The sequence below is a fragment of the Enhydra lutris genome, unplaced genomic scaffold (genome assembly GCF_002288905.1).
Source record: "Enhydra lutris kenyoni isolate GAN:26980312 unplaced genomic scaffold, ASM228890v2 scaffoldscaffold4, whole genome shotgun sequence".
Taxonomy (NCBI): Eukaryota; Metazoa; Chordata; class Mammalia; order Carnivora; family Mustelidae; genus Enhydra; species Enhydra lutris.
In genome coordinates, this window is record NW_019154088.1 from 49931916 (window position 1) to 49947677 (window position 15762).

The 15762-nt window shown below is 34.8% G+C and overlaps 1 protein-coding gene across 2 annotated transcripts in view; it reads right to left on the minus strand.

Moving 5' to 3' along the window:
* LOC111160044 (fermitin family member 2) overlaps nt 1-15762 on the minus strand; it is an 88763-nt gene that overhangs the window by 38815 nt on the left and 34186 nt on the right. The window lies entirely within an intron of this gene.

Consider the following 15762-nt stretch of genomic DNA (forward strand, 5'->3'; position numbering starts at 1 on the left):
CCTACCTCAAGGAACAAAAAAGGTCAAAGAAACAAGCTAATCTCATACATAAAGGAACTAGAAAAAGAATGAAGCCCAAGGTAAATACAAAGAGGAAAATAATAAAAGTTAGAGCAGAAATAATTGACATAGAGACCAAAAAAAAAACAGAACAAAAATAAATGAAGAGGTGGTTCTATGAAAAGATAAACAAAATTGACAAACACTTAGAAAGACTCATCACCAAAAAAAAAAAAAAAGAGAGAGAGAGAGAGAGAGAGAAAGGACCCAAATAAAGGAAATCAGAAACGAAAGAGAAGTAAAAACTGACCTCACGGAAATAAAGGATTCAAGAGAATACTATGAAAAATGATATGCCAACAAACTAAACAACCTAGAAAAAAGCAAATTTCTAGAAAAATATTATCTTCTAAAACTGAATCAGGAATAGAAAATCTGAGCAGACTACTCATAACTAAATAAGTAATCAAAAACTTACCAAAGTCCAGGACCAGATGGATTCATGAGTGAATTCTATATTTAGAGTTCACACCTATTCTCCTCCAAGTATTCCAAAAAACAGAATAGAAAGGAAAGGTTCCAAACATGTATCATGAGACCAGCATTATCCAGCTACAAAACCCAGAAAAAGATACAACAAAAAGAAGAAAACTACAAGCTAACATCTCTGATGAATGGATGCAAAAATCCTGAAGAAAATCTTAGCAAATCACTTTCAACAATACATTAAAAAGATCATTCACCACAACAAAGTGGGATTTATTCTGGGGATGCAAGGATGGTTCAACATTCACAAGTCAACAGGATGGATACACCTTATCAACAAAATGAAGGATAAAAGTTACATAATCATTTCAATTGATGCAGAAAAAGCATTTGATAAAATTCAACATCCATTCCGGATAAGAGTCTCAAAAAAGTGGGTTTAGACAGAACATACCCCAACATAATAAAGGCCAACTATGAAAAACCCATAACTAACAGTATACTCAGTGGTAAAAAACTGAGAGCTTTGCTTCTAAGATCAGGAACAAGATACCACTTTTATTCAACATAGTACTGCAAGTACTAGAAACAGCAATCACACATAAGAGGCATCCATATTGGTAAAGAAAAAGTTAAACTGTCACTATTTGCAGATGACATGATACTATACATAAAAAATCCTAATGACTTTGCCAAATAACTACTAGAAGCAGACAGTAAAATTACAGGATATAAAATACCCAGAATCAGTAGCATTTCTATATACTAGTAACAAAGTAGCAGAAAGAGAAACAATGGCCAGTTATTAAGAAAACTCTGCTTATAATTGCACCAAAAAGAATAAAATACCTAGGAATAAACTTATGAGGAAAAAGACCTGTACTATAAAACAGATGAAAGAAACCGAAGACACAAACAAATGGAAAGATATTCCATGCTCATGGATTAGAAGTTATACTGCTAAAATGCCCAAACTACCCAAAGCAATCTATGGATTCAATGCAATCTCTATCAAAATACCAACATCATTTCCACAAAAATGGGACAAATAATACTAAAATTTTTATGTAACTACAAAAGACCCTGAATAGCCAAAGCAATCTTGAGAAAGGAAAACAAAGCTAAAGGAATCACAATTCCTGAGTTCAAAATATACTATTATAAAGCTCTAGTAATCAAAACATAAAGATAGCATTAAAATGGCATAAAATTAGAGGCATTGGCATAAAAGTAGATGCACTGATTAATGGAACAAATAGAGCTCAGAAATAAGCCCATGCTAATATGGCCAATTAATTTTGACAATGGAAGCAAAAAAATATAAACAAAACTAAATATATATGGAAAAGACAGTCCCTTCAATAAATGGAGCCAGGAAAACTGGACAGCTACATGTAAAAAAATAATGAAACTGGATTACTTTCTAACACCGTATACAAAAATGAACTCAAAATGGATTAAAGACTTAAACATAAGACCTGAAACCATAAAAACTCTAGAAGAGATCACAGGCATTCTCTAACAGTGACCATAGCAACATTTTTCTATGTCTCCTGAGGCAAGGGAGACAAAAGCAAAAATAAACTGATACTATACCAAAATAAAAAGCAATTGCACAGCAAAGAAAACCATCAACAAAAGGCCACCTACAGAGTGGAAGAAGGTATTTGCAAATGATATATCCAATAAGGGGTTAATATCCAATATATATAACGAACTCATACAACTCAACATCAAAAAACAATCCAATTAAAAAATGGGCAGAGAACCCTAACAGATATTTTCCCAAAATTCAGATAGCCAAAAGACACATGGAAAGATGCTCAATACCACTAATCTTCAGGGAAATGAAAATCAAAATCACAGTGAGATACCACCTAACACCTGGTCAGAACAGCTAAAATAAAAAAGACAAGTAACAAGTGTTAGCAAGGCTGTGGAGAACAAGGAAGCCTCATGTACTTTTGGTCGGAATGTAAATCAGTACACCCACTACAGAAATCAGTATGGAGTTTCCTTAAAAAATAACAGAACTACCATATGATCCAGTAATTCCACTACTGGGTACTTACCCAAAGAAAATGAAAACAGAAATTCAAAAAGATACATGCACCACTGTTTATTTGGAGCATTATTTACAATAGCCAAGACATGGAAGCAACCGGTTTCCAGTGATAGATGAATGGTTAGGAAATGTGGAGTGTGCACGGGTGCACACGTATACGAATGTTATGCAGCCATAAAAAGGATGAAATCTTCTATTTGCAACAACATGAATGGACCTAGAGGGTACTATGCTCAGTGAAATGAGACTGAGAAAGACAAATACTATATAACACTCATATGTGGAATCAAAAAAAAAAAAAAAAAAAGAATTAACAAAAAACAAAATCAGATCTATAAATACAAAGAACTGATGGTTGCTGGAGGTGAGGGGTTTGGGGGGGGATGAACAAAACTTGGTGAAAAGGAGTACTAGATACAGGCTTCTAGTTATGGGATGAATACTAAGTCATGGGAATAAAAGGCAGTGTAGAAATACAGTCAATGATAATGAAATAGCATATATGGTAACGTATGGTAGCTACTCTTGTGGTGATCACAATATGATGTATAAACTTGTTAGATCTCTAAGTTGTACACCTGAAACTAATGTAATATTGTATCAACTATAATAATAAAAAAAAAGATCTTGGATATTAACAATGGGGAGAGAGGGTCTTTTCCTTTTTTTTTTTTTTTTTTTAAGATTTTATTTATTTATTTGAGAAGGAGAGAGAGAATGAGCAGGGAGAGGGACAGAGGGAGAAGCAGGCTCTCTGTTGAGCAGGGAGCCCACCATGAGGCTCAATCCCAGGACCCTGGGATCATGACCTGAACCAAAGGCAGATGCCTAACTGGCTGAACCACCTAGGCACTCCCCTCCAATCCCCCTTTTTAAAGAATTTATCTATTAAAGAGAGAGAGAGATAAGGGTCCTTTTTCTTCAATTTCTTTTTTTCTTTTTGATTGAGGTTTGAATTTATATAAAATCCACAATCTCAAATGTATTCATCAATACTTGGGTAACATACCTCCAGATAAAAATATAGAACGATGGAAATTTAAATTTGATAACCACAATAAAAAATCCAATGGAGACATTAAGTCAGGTAAAAGGACCAATCCAACAACAACATCTGACTAATTACTAGTTATGGAGAGAACAGAGAAAACAGAAGGGAAGAATTAGGGCATATTACCATGAAATTTCAACATGGTAGGGAAAAGAAAAGATCCTGAAACTAATTTCCAAAGGAAAAAAGCAGCCTACAAAAGGATGAAAACAAAATTAACAACACTATCAAGGGGCACCTGGGTGGCTCAGTCATTGAGCCTCTGCCTTTGGCTTGGGTCCTGATCCCAGAGTCCTGGGATTGAACCCCACACCAGGCTCTCTGCTCAGCGAGAGGCCTGCTTCTCCTTCTCCCACTCCCTCTGCTTGTGTTCCCTCTCTATGTCTTTGTCAAATAAAATCTTTAAAAAAAACACAAAAACATTATCAGGACCATTAATAGCAATGCTGGAAGCAAAAATGCTATGTAACAATGACTTCCCAATTTTGAGGAAAAATAATTTTCAACCCAACAATTCTATCAAAGGACAAAATGGTAATACCTCAAAAATTTATATCCCATTCACCTTTTTCCTACTATGCTGATGGAGGATCTAGTCCACCAAAATAAGTGAGCAAATCAATACCGGGAAAATGCAAGGATCAAATAGGAGAGAAGAGAAGACATTTTGCTTGGACAGTAATGAAGGGCTGTCCCGGAGCTACAACTATACAGCTTAGCCTAGAAAGCATCCACTTCAGACTGGAGCAGGAGGATGGAGGGGCTTCAGACTGTCTAGAAATAAAAAAGGGGGCAGGGAGGAGATTACTACAGAGAATGCAGAAGAATCAGCACTGGATATAGGTTGAAAACTAAGTAAATGATAAACAAATACGCATATGAGATGATAAAGTATAAATTTTGGTTCACCAAGTAAAAAGATTAACTTTATTGAAATAATGTAAACAATAATTATTTAGTCAAATATTTTAATAGTTATAAGAAGAGGGAAAAGAAACATTTGGGTAAAAAGCAATGAGCAGATATCTAAAACTAATAAATCAAGATATAACAGTACATTATTTAGAATTATGAAAATAAAAGTCAAACAAAAGAGTGGAAAATGGAACTAATGTGATTAAGAGCTGGGGAGAAAGAGGGCAGAAAAGTGGTTTTTAATGTTTTAAGCCCCCCCTTTTTTTTCAAGTTTTAAATTCCAGTTACTTAACATGAGGTGTAATAGTTTCAGGTGTAGAATTTAGTGATTCATCACTTACATACAACACCCAGTGCTCATCACAAGTGCCCTCCTTGATGCCCATCACCTATTTAACTCCCCCCACACCCTATGTCATAAGCTGCCCTCCCTTTTTAAAGATTTGTTTATTTAATAGAGAGAGTACACGAGAGCAAGGTGGGAGGAGAGGGGCAGAGGTAGGAGAGAGAGAATCTCAAGCAGATTCCCCACTGAACATGGAGCCCGATGCAGGGCTCGATTCCACAACCCCGAGATCATGACCTAAGCCAAAATCAAGAGGTGGGCATTTAACCAACTGAGCCACTAGGGCACCACCCCCCCCTTTTTAAAAGATTTTATTTATCTGAGGGACACCTGGGTGGCTCAGTTAAGCATCTGCCTTTGGCTGTGGTCATGATCTAAGACCGGGGATCAAGCCCCAGATTGTGTTCCCTATTCAGCAGGGAGCCTGCTTCTCTCTCTCCCTCTGCTGCTTCCCCTGCTTGTGATCTCTGTCAGGTAAATAAATAAAACCTTTTTAAAAAAACAAAAACAAAAGATTTTATTTGAGAGAGAGAATGCACAAGTGGGGGTGGAGGAAGAGGAGAGGGACAAGCAGACTCCTGCTGAGCAGGGACCTCCCCACCCCCACCGCAGGGCTTGATCCTGGGATCCCGAGATCTTGACCTGAGCCAAAGAAGTCAGATGCTCCACCAACTAAGCCACCCAGGTGCCCCTATCATAAGCCCTTTTAACTTTAACTCTGCATCTGCTGCTCTGATTTTTAAGAAATTCAAAATCTTGCTGCTTACTCTATGAAGTACATATTGGAAGGAACAAGATGAATAGAGGAAGCTGCTGAACAGTCTAGGGGAGAGATGGTAGTGGTGGGGATGGCAGAGACAGAAAGACGTGCAAAGATTCAGGATCTGCCCAAGAGCCAAAATAACACTTCTAGGTGATGAGATGAGATGAGTAGGTGAGAAAGACAGTGGTGCTAAGGATGAATGACGCCGAGTTTCTGGTATGTTTATCTGGGATAGTGGTGCTTTTTACTGCTGTGGAGACTTCTGAGGGTCAGTGTGGAGAAGTACAGAGATTTCAGAAGTAATAGCGTTAGCTCAGTTCTGAACATATTTAACTTAAAATTTCTGTGGGAAGAAATTGTTATTAAACATAATGAGCAAATGATGGCTTTCTAGAAAGGTATAATGATGGAAGAAAATAAAGAATGAAGGGTCTCAAATAAGATGGGAGTAATAGGAACTTTATTTACCCTCCTGCTTTATTTAAACAGTAAGGAGGGGGAAAATCACTTTTCAGACATTAGACAACAAGGAGCACAGGACAGAAGAGAAAAAACAAAACAACACAAAACAAAACCAGGATGAGTCCTTGCAGTACACCAGCTCGCTCCTTAGCAGTAATTCAGGGCAGGGAAGGGGCACACACAGCCAGGAATTCAAGGAGGCCAAGATGCATATAATTTGTGAGTCAGAATTCTAAAGAAAAGGGAAAACCATGGAGAGAACACTGAAGAGCTGTGTTACCCACTGAAGTCTGTCTGAATACTGATCTGTGTATTTATATGGGGGAAAGGCCTCCTGAAACACAGGGTATTGAAAAGAATCCCCAAAAGAGGTCCAGAGCTAATGGTGGCTCTGGACCTACCCTAAAGAAGGTTAAAAGTATCAAAAGGGTCCAAATGATTCCAAGTAATTTAACTTTTTTTTTAAAAAAAGATTTTATTTATTTATTTGACAGAGAGAGAGATCACAAGTAGGCGGAGAGGCAGGCAGAGAGAGGGGGAGGCAGGCTCCCAGCTGAGCAGAGAACCCAATGCAGGGCTTGATCCTAGGACCCTGAGACCGTGACCTGAACCAAAGGCAGAGGCCTAACTCACTGAGCCACCCAGGCGCCCCAGTAATTTAACTACTGACCTCCCCCAAAAAAGAAAGCAAGCCAACACTACTTAAAAGGGATACTAAAAGATTCCCAGCCACCAAAATATACAAATTTAATAAAGCCTGGCATTTGATCAAACATTACCAGATATAAAAGAGGCAAAAAAATACAACCCATTACCAGCATTAAGGAGAAAAAATAAAGTAACAGAAGTAACTATTTATGATGATAGAATCAGTAATCAAAGATATTAAAACAGCTATCAGAAATATATTCTATATAATAGAGGAAAGCATAAACATAATGAGAAAAATGAAAGATTTCTAGATTTTTTAAAGGCCAAAATCGAACTTCTGGTCATGAAAAATACATATGAAATGAAAACTACACTGGATGGGGTTGACAGCAGATTAGCAAGGTATCAGTGAACATGAAGATACAAATGGGCACTATCCAAAATGAAAATACAGAGAATGAAGACTGGGGAAAAAAGGAATAAACAATAATAATCACCCTAACATACATGAAACTAGAGTCCTGCAAAGGATGGGAGTTGTGGGAATGGACACTAAAAATTATTTGAAGAACTGATAAACTATCCAAGTTTGGGGCACCCCGGGTGGCTAAGTCCGTTAAGCATCCAACTCTTGATCTCAGCTCAGGTCTTGATCTCAGGGTCGTGAGTTCAAGCACCATATCAGGCTCCAATTGGCTATGGAGCCTACTAAAAAAAAAAGAAAGAAAGAAAGATTAAATTATCCAAGTTTGATGAAAACCATAAACCCACAGATCTAAGAAATGCAATGAACCTAGAATAGAATAAACCTAAAGAAAACTATGCCAGGACCATAGAATTAAATTGCTTACAAAAAAAAAAAAAAAAAAAAGTAAGAATAAATTCCTGAAAGACTAACAGAGAAAGCACACAGAAGAATAAATAAAATAATAATAAAAGACTTCTCAGAAATTACATGAACCAGAAGACAACAGAAAGACATGTGAAAATTACTGGAGGGGGAAGAAATTTAGGATTTTTTACCCAGCTGCAATATCTTATAAAAATGAAGACAAAAATCGAGACTTCTGTAGACAAACAAAAGGTGAAAAGTATCACCAGCAGACCTGAACTATAATTGGGTTATATGAAGTTTTTCAGATAGAAGAAAAAGGATACCAAATGAAAAGTATTCTCAAAGACCATTAAAAAATGGTAAATGTGTGAGCAATTAAAAAGACCATTTTTCTGGGGCACACATCCAACTCTTGGTTTTGGCTCAGGTCATGAGACTGAGCCTCAAGTCAGTCTCTGCACTCAGCATGGAGTCAATCTGAGATTCTTTCCCTCTTTCTCTGCCCCTCCCCTGCTGCTTGCACATGCACACACTCTGTCAAATAAAATCTTTAAAAAAAAATTTCCTTACTTTCTACTACTTTGAAAAGACAATTATTGCTTCACAGGAAAATAACAACATATGATGACTTTCAGAATATGTGAAAGTAAAATATATGATAGTACCAAAAAGGAAATGAAAGGGGATACGGAACTTATTATTGAAAGATTATTATATGCTATTATATGCTATACTATTTGAGCATTCGCTGTGATTAAGTTAGTCATATACTATAAATTCTAGAATATTAAAAGGCAAAAAAAAAAAAAAGGCAGTAAAATCTACTTAACTCATGGGTAGAAATAAATATAACTTTAACAAATCCCTGTCCATCAAAACAAAAAAAATAGAACATGTAGAAATTTAAAAATAAAATACTGTAAGTAAAACAAATACACATGGCAGACTTAAACCTAACCACAGTGATAATCACATTAAAGATAAATGGCCTAAACAGTTTATAAAAGGGCAAGGGTTGTCAGATTAAATGGAAAAAGTTCTAGCTATACGTTGTTTACAAGAAACCTAATTTAAAGCCATAAATTAAAAGAAACAGGATAATAAAAAATACTAATACCAACCAAAAGATAGCTGCAGCACTTTTTAAATACAGACAAGGTATATTTCAAAGCTAATATTATCAGAAATACAGGTTTCAGTGTTAACAGAGAAGATTCATCAAGAGGACAAAACAATTTTAAATGTGTGCATATACTAATACGTTTTTTCATTTGTTTGTTTTTTTAAATATTTAATTTATTTATTTGACAGAGATCACAAGTAGGCAGAGAGGCAGGCAGAGAAAGAGGGGGAAAGCGGGCTCCCCACTAAGCAGAGAGCCCGATGCGGGGCTTGATCCCAGGACCCTGAGATCATGACCTGTGTTGAAGGCAGAGGCTCAACCCACTGAGCCATCCAGGCGCCCCTACTAATAATACTTTGATAAAACTGACAGATGTGAAAGGAGCAAGGACAAAGCAACAATTATAGCTTAAGACTGCAACATCCCTTTGCTTTTCAACCAACTTTGCCTGTCATTTTATAAAGCATCCCCACCCAATGACAATATACATTCTTTCCACATGCACACAGAAAGTTTCCTGTTGGGGGATAAGCCTCACTTGACAATGATGTATTAATCTTTTATTACTAGGCCCGATTTAAAATTTTGTTAATGATTTTTATGTCTATGAATAAAAATCATAAAAGAGATCATAAACTTGTCTTTCTTCATCAAAATTAAAATTTATGTTCTTCAAAAAAACTTAAAAAATAAACCACAGTGAAAAAGTATTTGCAAAACATAAATCCAATAAATTTTCTATTTCCAGAATATCTAAAAAAGTGCTTACAATTCAGTAAGATGACAACATAATTTTTTTCTTTTAAAAAGGGGAGGCAAAGGATTTAAACAGATACTTTACCAAAAAAAGACATATGGGTAATCATGTAAAAAGATCCTCAACATCACTAGTCTTTAGCATAATACAAATTAAAGTCACCAGCACTTACTACTCTACATCCACTAGAACAGCTAAAACTAGAAAATGCTGCTAGAAGTTTTAAGTGATTCTTCATTTCTTTTTCATCTTTGTCATTACAGAAAAAGTAATCATCATTACTCCTAAAACAAGCCCTTTGCATTAGAATCTTTATGTACAAATTAGGCTACCAAAATGAAATTACTCAAATTTTTAAAAAAATGTTTTTAAACACAACTGAATTTGAGTTAGAGTTCTGTTCCACTACTACTGTCTACTACTATCCACTACTACTATCCCTATCAAATAGTTAACTTTGTAAGAACAGAAAAGAAAAAGTATTAACGAATTAGTATTGGTCAAGACTCAAATTGTTTATGTACTGATGATATGAGATGGCAGCATAGTGCCTCTACGTAATTGTCAGTTAAACTTTGGGAGAATTTTCATTTCTTCTTAATAAGGCTCTACATTTGTAGAGCCTACACTTCCAAACACATGTTACATCAAAGAGCTGAAAGTACTTGTGCCTAGCCAAAAGTGGTTCTTTCAAAAAAATAAAAAAAAAAAAAAAGAGAGAGAGAGAAAGAAAGAAAGAAAAAGGAAGTATAACTAAAAACCTCACTTAATCATTACATAAAAGTATTTTAAGTTAAATTTTAAAAGAAAGCCAATATAATTTTTACTAAATCACACACTTGAAAGCCAATCTGCCAAAACTCACATAAGAAATAATCTGAAGAGACCTGTGTCTATAATGAAATTGAATCAATAATTAATAACCTTGCAAAACAGAAAGCACTAGGGCCAGACTGGTTTACTGGTGAATTCTACCAAACACCTTTCTGGCTCTATTGAGATACTGAGTTACCTTTATACAATTAAGGTATACAGCATAGTAACTTGACTTATGTACACTGTGAAGTAATCACCACAGTAAGTTAACAACCACCCTTTAATATAAGTAAGCACACACACGCAAACACACAAAATCTTTGTGACTAGAACTCTTAACTTTCCAATATACCATACCAGCATTAACTATAGTCTTCATGTCATACATCACAACCCCAGTACTTACTTATTTTACAACTGAAGTGTGTACCTTTGACCACTTTCATCCAATTCTCCCCACTCTCCATCTTCTGCCTCTGGTAACCACAAAAATGATCTCTCTTTTAGCTTTTTTGTTTTTGTTTTGGGTTCCACATATAACCAAGATTATACAGTATTTTTCTCAGACTTTTCTTAACTTAGCATAATGCCTTCAAGGTCCATAGTGTTGTCACAAATAGCAGGATTTCCTTCTTTTTTATGGCTGAATAATAACTGTGTGTGTATCACAACTTTTTTATCCATTCATCCGTCAGTGAATACTTACACTATTTCCTTGTCTTGGCCATTGCAAATAATGTTGCTATGAACATGGGGATGCAGATTATCTCTTCACGACAGTGGTTTCATTTCCCTCAGTTATATTCCAACCCATCCCAGCAATTGGGTTGTATGGTAGTTCTATTTTTAATTTTCTGAGGAATTTTCATACTGTTTCCATTGTGGCTGGGTTCCTTTCTCCATATCCTTGCCAGTATTTATCTGTCTTTTTGACAACAGCCATTCTAACAGGTATGAGGTGACACTGCATTGTGGTTTTGGTTTGTATTTCTCTAATGATTAGTGATATTGAACACTTTTTCATGTATCTGTTGACTATTTGTATATGTATCTTCTTTGGGAAAATGTCTATTCAGGTCCTTTATACCCAATTTTAGTTGGATTTTTGTTTTTTTGTTTTTTCTAAGTTGTATGAGGTCTTTCTATAATTTAGATATTTACCCTTTCTCAGTTACAGGATTTGTAAGTATTTTTTCTTATTCAGAGATTTTCATTCTGTTGACTGTTCCTTTTGCTGTGCAGAAATTTTTTGGTTTGATACAATCCTACTTATTTATATTTGCTTGTGCTTTATGTGTTATAACCAAAAGTCACTACCAGGACCCATTTCAAGGAGCTTTTTCCCTATCTAACAAACACTTAAGAAATTATATTAATTCTCTAAAATCTCTTTTTGAAGATAAAGTGAGGGGAATACTTCTTAATTCATTCCATGAAGCCAGTATTACTCTAATACCAAAATCAAAAGCTTTATAAAAAAACTACAGACCAATATGTATGCAAAATCTTCAAAGTATTAGCAAATAGACTTCAACAATGCATAAAAAGAATCGCACACCGTGACCAAGTGAGATTTATGCCAACTATACAAGGGTGGTGCAAGATCCAAAAATCAACATAATCCATCTCATCAAAGACTAAACAAAAAAGACTAAAGAAAACTCACATGATCACATCAAAAGATATAAATTAAAAAAGCATGACAAAATCCAATTTCAAGTTCATGATTAAGAACTCAGTAAGCTAGCAAGCATTCTCAGCTTGATAAAAAATACCTACAACCCCCCCCCCCAAAACCCCTACAAAACCCTTTAGCAAAGGACATACCTAACAATGATAAACTTGAAGCTTTCCCACTAAGATCAAGAACAACGCAAGGATGTCCCTCTCCCACCACGGCTATTCAACATCTTACTCCAACTACTAATACGGTAAGACAAGAAAAGGAAAAAAAAAGTATATAGATTGGGAAGAAGAAGATGGTCTTCATTCACAAATATAATCATCATTCCTACAGAAAATTCAGAATAATCAACAAAAACTCCCCTAACAAATAATTACAGGAAGGTTGCAGGATACATAGTAAATTTATAAAAGTATATTACTTTCCAATATTCCAGCAATGAACAAGTGGAATTTGAAATATAAAACACAATACTACTTCCATTAACACATAAAAAAGAAAATACTTAAATATAAATCTAACAAATATGTATAAGATCTTAATGAGGAAAACTATAAAACTGATGATGAAAGAATCAAAAAATAAATGGAGAGATGTTCCACATTCAAGTATATGAAAATTCAATATTGTTAAGATATCAGTTCTTCTCAATTTAATCTACAGATTCAATGTAATCAAAATCCCAGCAAGTTATTTTATGGATACCAACAAACTGATTCTAAGGTTTATATGCAAAGGTAAAAGAATCAGAATAGCCAAATCATACTGAAGGAGAAAATCAAAGTTGAAGGACTGATGATTCATGACCTCAAGACTTATATAAGCTATCATAATCAAGACAGGGTGCTACTGGAAAAAAAAAAAAAACAGATCAATGGAATAGAATGTAGTACCCAGAAATAAACCAATATAAGTACAGTCAAGTGATCTTTGACAAAAGAACAAACGCAATATAACAAAAGATAATTTTTCAATATATGATGCTAGAACAACTCCACATCCCATGCAAAAAAAGGAATCTAGACCCAGGCCTTACAAGCTTCACAAAAATTAACTCAAAATAGATCACAGTCCTAAATGTAAAACACAAAATGGTAAAACCCCCAGATAACACAGAAAAAAAAAAAAAAAAAATCCAGATGATCTTGGGTTTAGTGATGGCATTTTATATATGACAATAAAGATGTGGTCCACAAAAGAAGTAACTGATAAGCTAGACTTCATTAAGATTAAAACTTTCTGCTCCCTCAAAGAAATTATCAGAGAATGAAAAGACAAGCCAGACACTGGAATAAAATATTTGCTAAAGGAGTATCTAATACAGCACTGTTTTCCAAAACACTATACTAGGAACTCTAAAAATTTGACAGTTAAGAAAACAAACAACCTGGTTAACAAAATGGGCCAAAAGGGATGGCTCAGTTGGTTAAGCATCTGACTCTTGATCTCAGTGTCATAAGTTCAAGTTCCCACACTGTGCTCCACATTGTGCATTAGAGCCTACTTAAAAAAAAAAAAAAAAAAAAATAGACTGAAGACCTTAACAGACACCTCCATAAAAAAGATGTACAGATAGCAAATGACCATATGAAAAGATGCTCCACATCCTATGCCATCCAAGAAATACAAATTAAAGTAACAATGAAATGTCATGGCACATTTATTAGAATGGCCACAATCCAGAACATGACACCATCAAATGCTGGTGAGGATTCAGAGGAGGAACTCTCATTCACTGCTAGTATGAATGCCAAATGGCACAGCTACTTCGGAAGACAGTTTGGTGGTTTCTTAAAGAATTAAACATATTTTTTTCCTATGTTCAACAACCACACTCCTTAGTATTTACCTAAAGGAACTGAAAACAAATGCCCATACAAAAGCCTCCACACAGATGTTTATAGTAGCTTTTCTTGTTACTGCAAAACTTGGAAAAAACTAGCGATGTAGGTTCTGTAGCTATGTGGGATAAACAAACTGGTACATCCAGACAATGGGATATTATTCAGTGCTAAAGTGAACTGAGCTATCAAGCCATGAGAAGACATGAAAGAAACTTAAATGTATATTAGTATGCAAAAGAAACAATCGGAAGAGACTACATACTGTATGACTCCAATTGTACAATATTCTGGAAAAGCCAAAACTACAGAGACAGTAAAGAGATCAGTGATTGCCAGGAGGTAGGCAAGAGGGAAGAGCACAGATTTTTAGCGCAGTGAAACTGCTCTGTATGATACTATAATGATGAATACATGTCATGTCTTTGTCCAAACCCACAGACTGTTAATGGGACTCTCTGTACTTTCTGTTCAATTTTGTTTATAAAGTTTATGAACTAAAGAAATAAATAAATGATATAAATGGGTAAGTAAAAAAAAATAATAACCTTAAATGACTAATAGAGATACAGAAATATACTTACCTTTATGAACTAAAATGAAATACTGTATTTTTTCACTCAAAAAAGTAAACACTAAAAACTGACAATATTCAAATGTTAGTGATGATTTGGGACAATGAGTTTTCATATGTTGCTGCCCGTAATGTAAATTGGTACAGCAGTCCCCCCTTATCCATTATTTCATTTTCCATAGTTTCAGTTAATTGTGATCTAGAAGCAGATGATCCTTCTTCTGATGTACCATCCAGCCTAATGCTGTGTCACAGTGCCTATATCCTTCACCTCACTTCATCTCATCCCATATGCATTTTATCATCTCACATCACTACAAGATAAAGAAGTCTGAGTCAGTATAAGAGGATATTTTGAGGAACAGACCACATTCACATGACTTTTATCATAGTGTATTATTATAATTGACCTGTTTTGTTTATTATTGTTAATCTCTTACCATACCTGATTTATAAATTAAACTTTATCATAAATATGTATGTATAGGAAAAAAACAGTAGATATAGGGGTGCTATCTGTGGTTTCAACCATCTACCAGGGGTCTTGGAACATATCCCTCACAGAGAAGTAGGGGACTATTGTATAACCACTTGAGAAACTCCGACATACAAATACAAACTGCAAAAAGAAAAATACCCAAAGAGTTATGGCAGTATACTGTTTATGGATATCTAAACACACAAATATGAAGAAATACATGTACATATGTGTGTGCTGATGTATTTTTAAAAGTACTAGAAGGATATACACACTGACTTATGACAGTGGTTGCTTTGTGAAGGGAAATTATAAGAATGTGACTCAAGAACTTTATTATTGTGACTTTAAAAAAGTTTTGCAAAATGTCAGTTATTAATTCTAAGCTAACAGGAATTAGGTAATTTTCATATAATTCCTTATACTTTTCTGTATGTTTATTTTTTCCTAAAAACCCCGTTAAGCATAAAAAACACTATAATTTCAGTCATTAGATCAAAACAATAATGTTCTACATCTCCCCCTAAATCTATGGTATAAAAGAATTATGTACTAGTGGTAATGGCAATAGTTCATTTTCTCTGATAGTTGAATACTTCCTGTCATATGACATAACTGGGTCAGCCAAAAGTAGTCCACATTTCATTTCAGAAAGCATAAACAGAATCACTACAAGAGTGTTCAAGTTGTAGTTGAACTTCAAGTTCAAGTTGCTTAAGGAAGATAACACTCATGGTCATTTCCTTAGGAGCTATGTCAGGCCTTCAGTGAAGGAAGTGACACTATGTGCCTGAATCACCAAAATCAAATAGTGATTTATGTGAAGGAAACATTGCAAAACCTATATCCTGAAAATAACGCCTTTTTTCTTTTCCTTCCCAAGAAATAAAAATTAAGTCATCAGAATGAAGTATT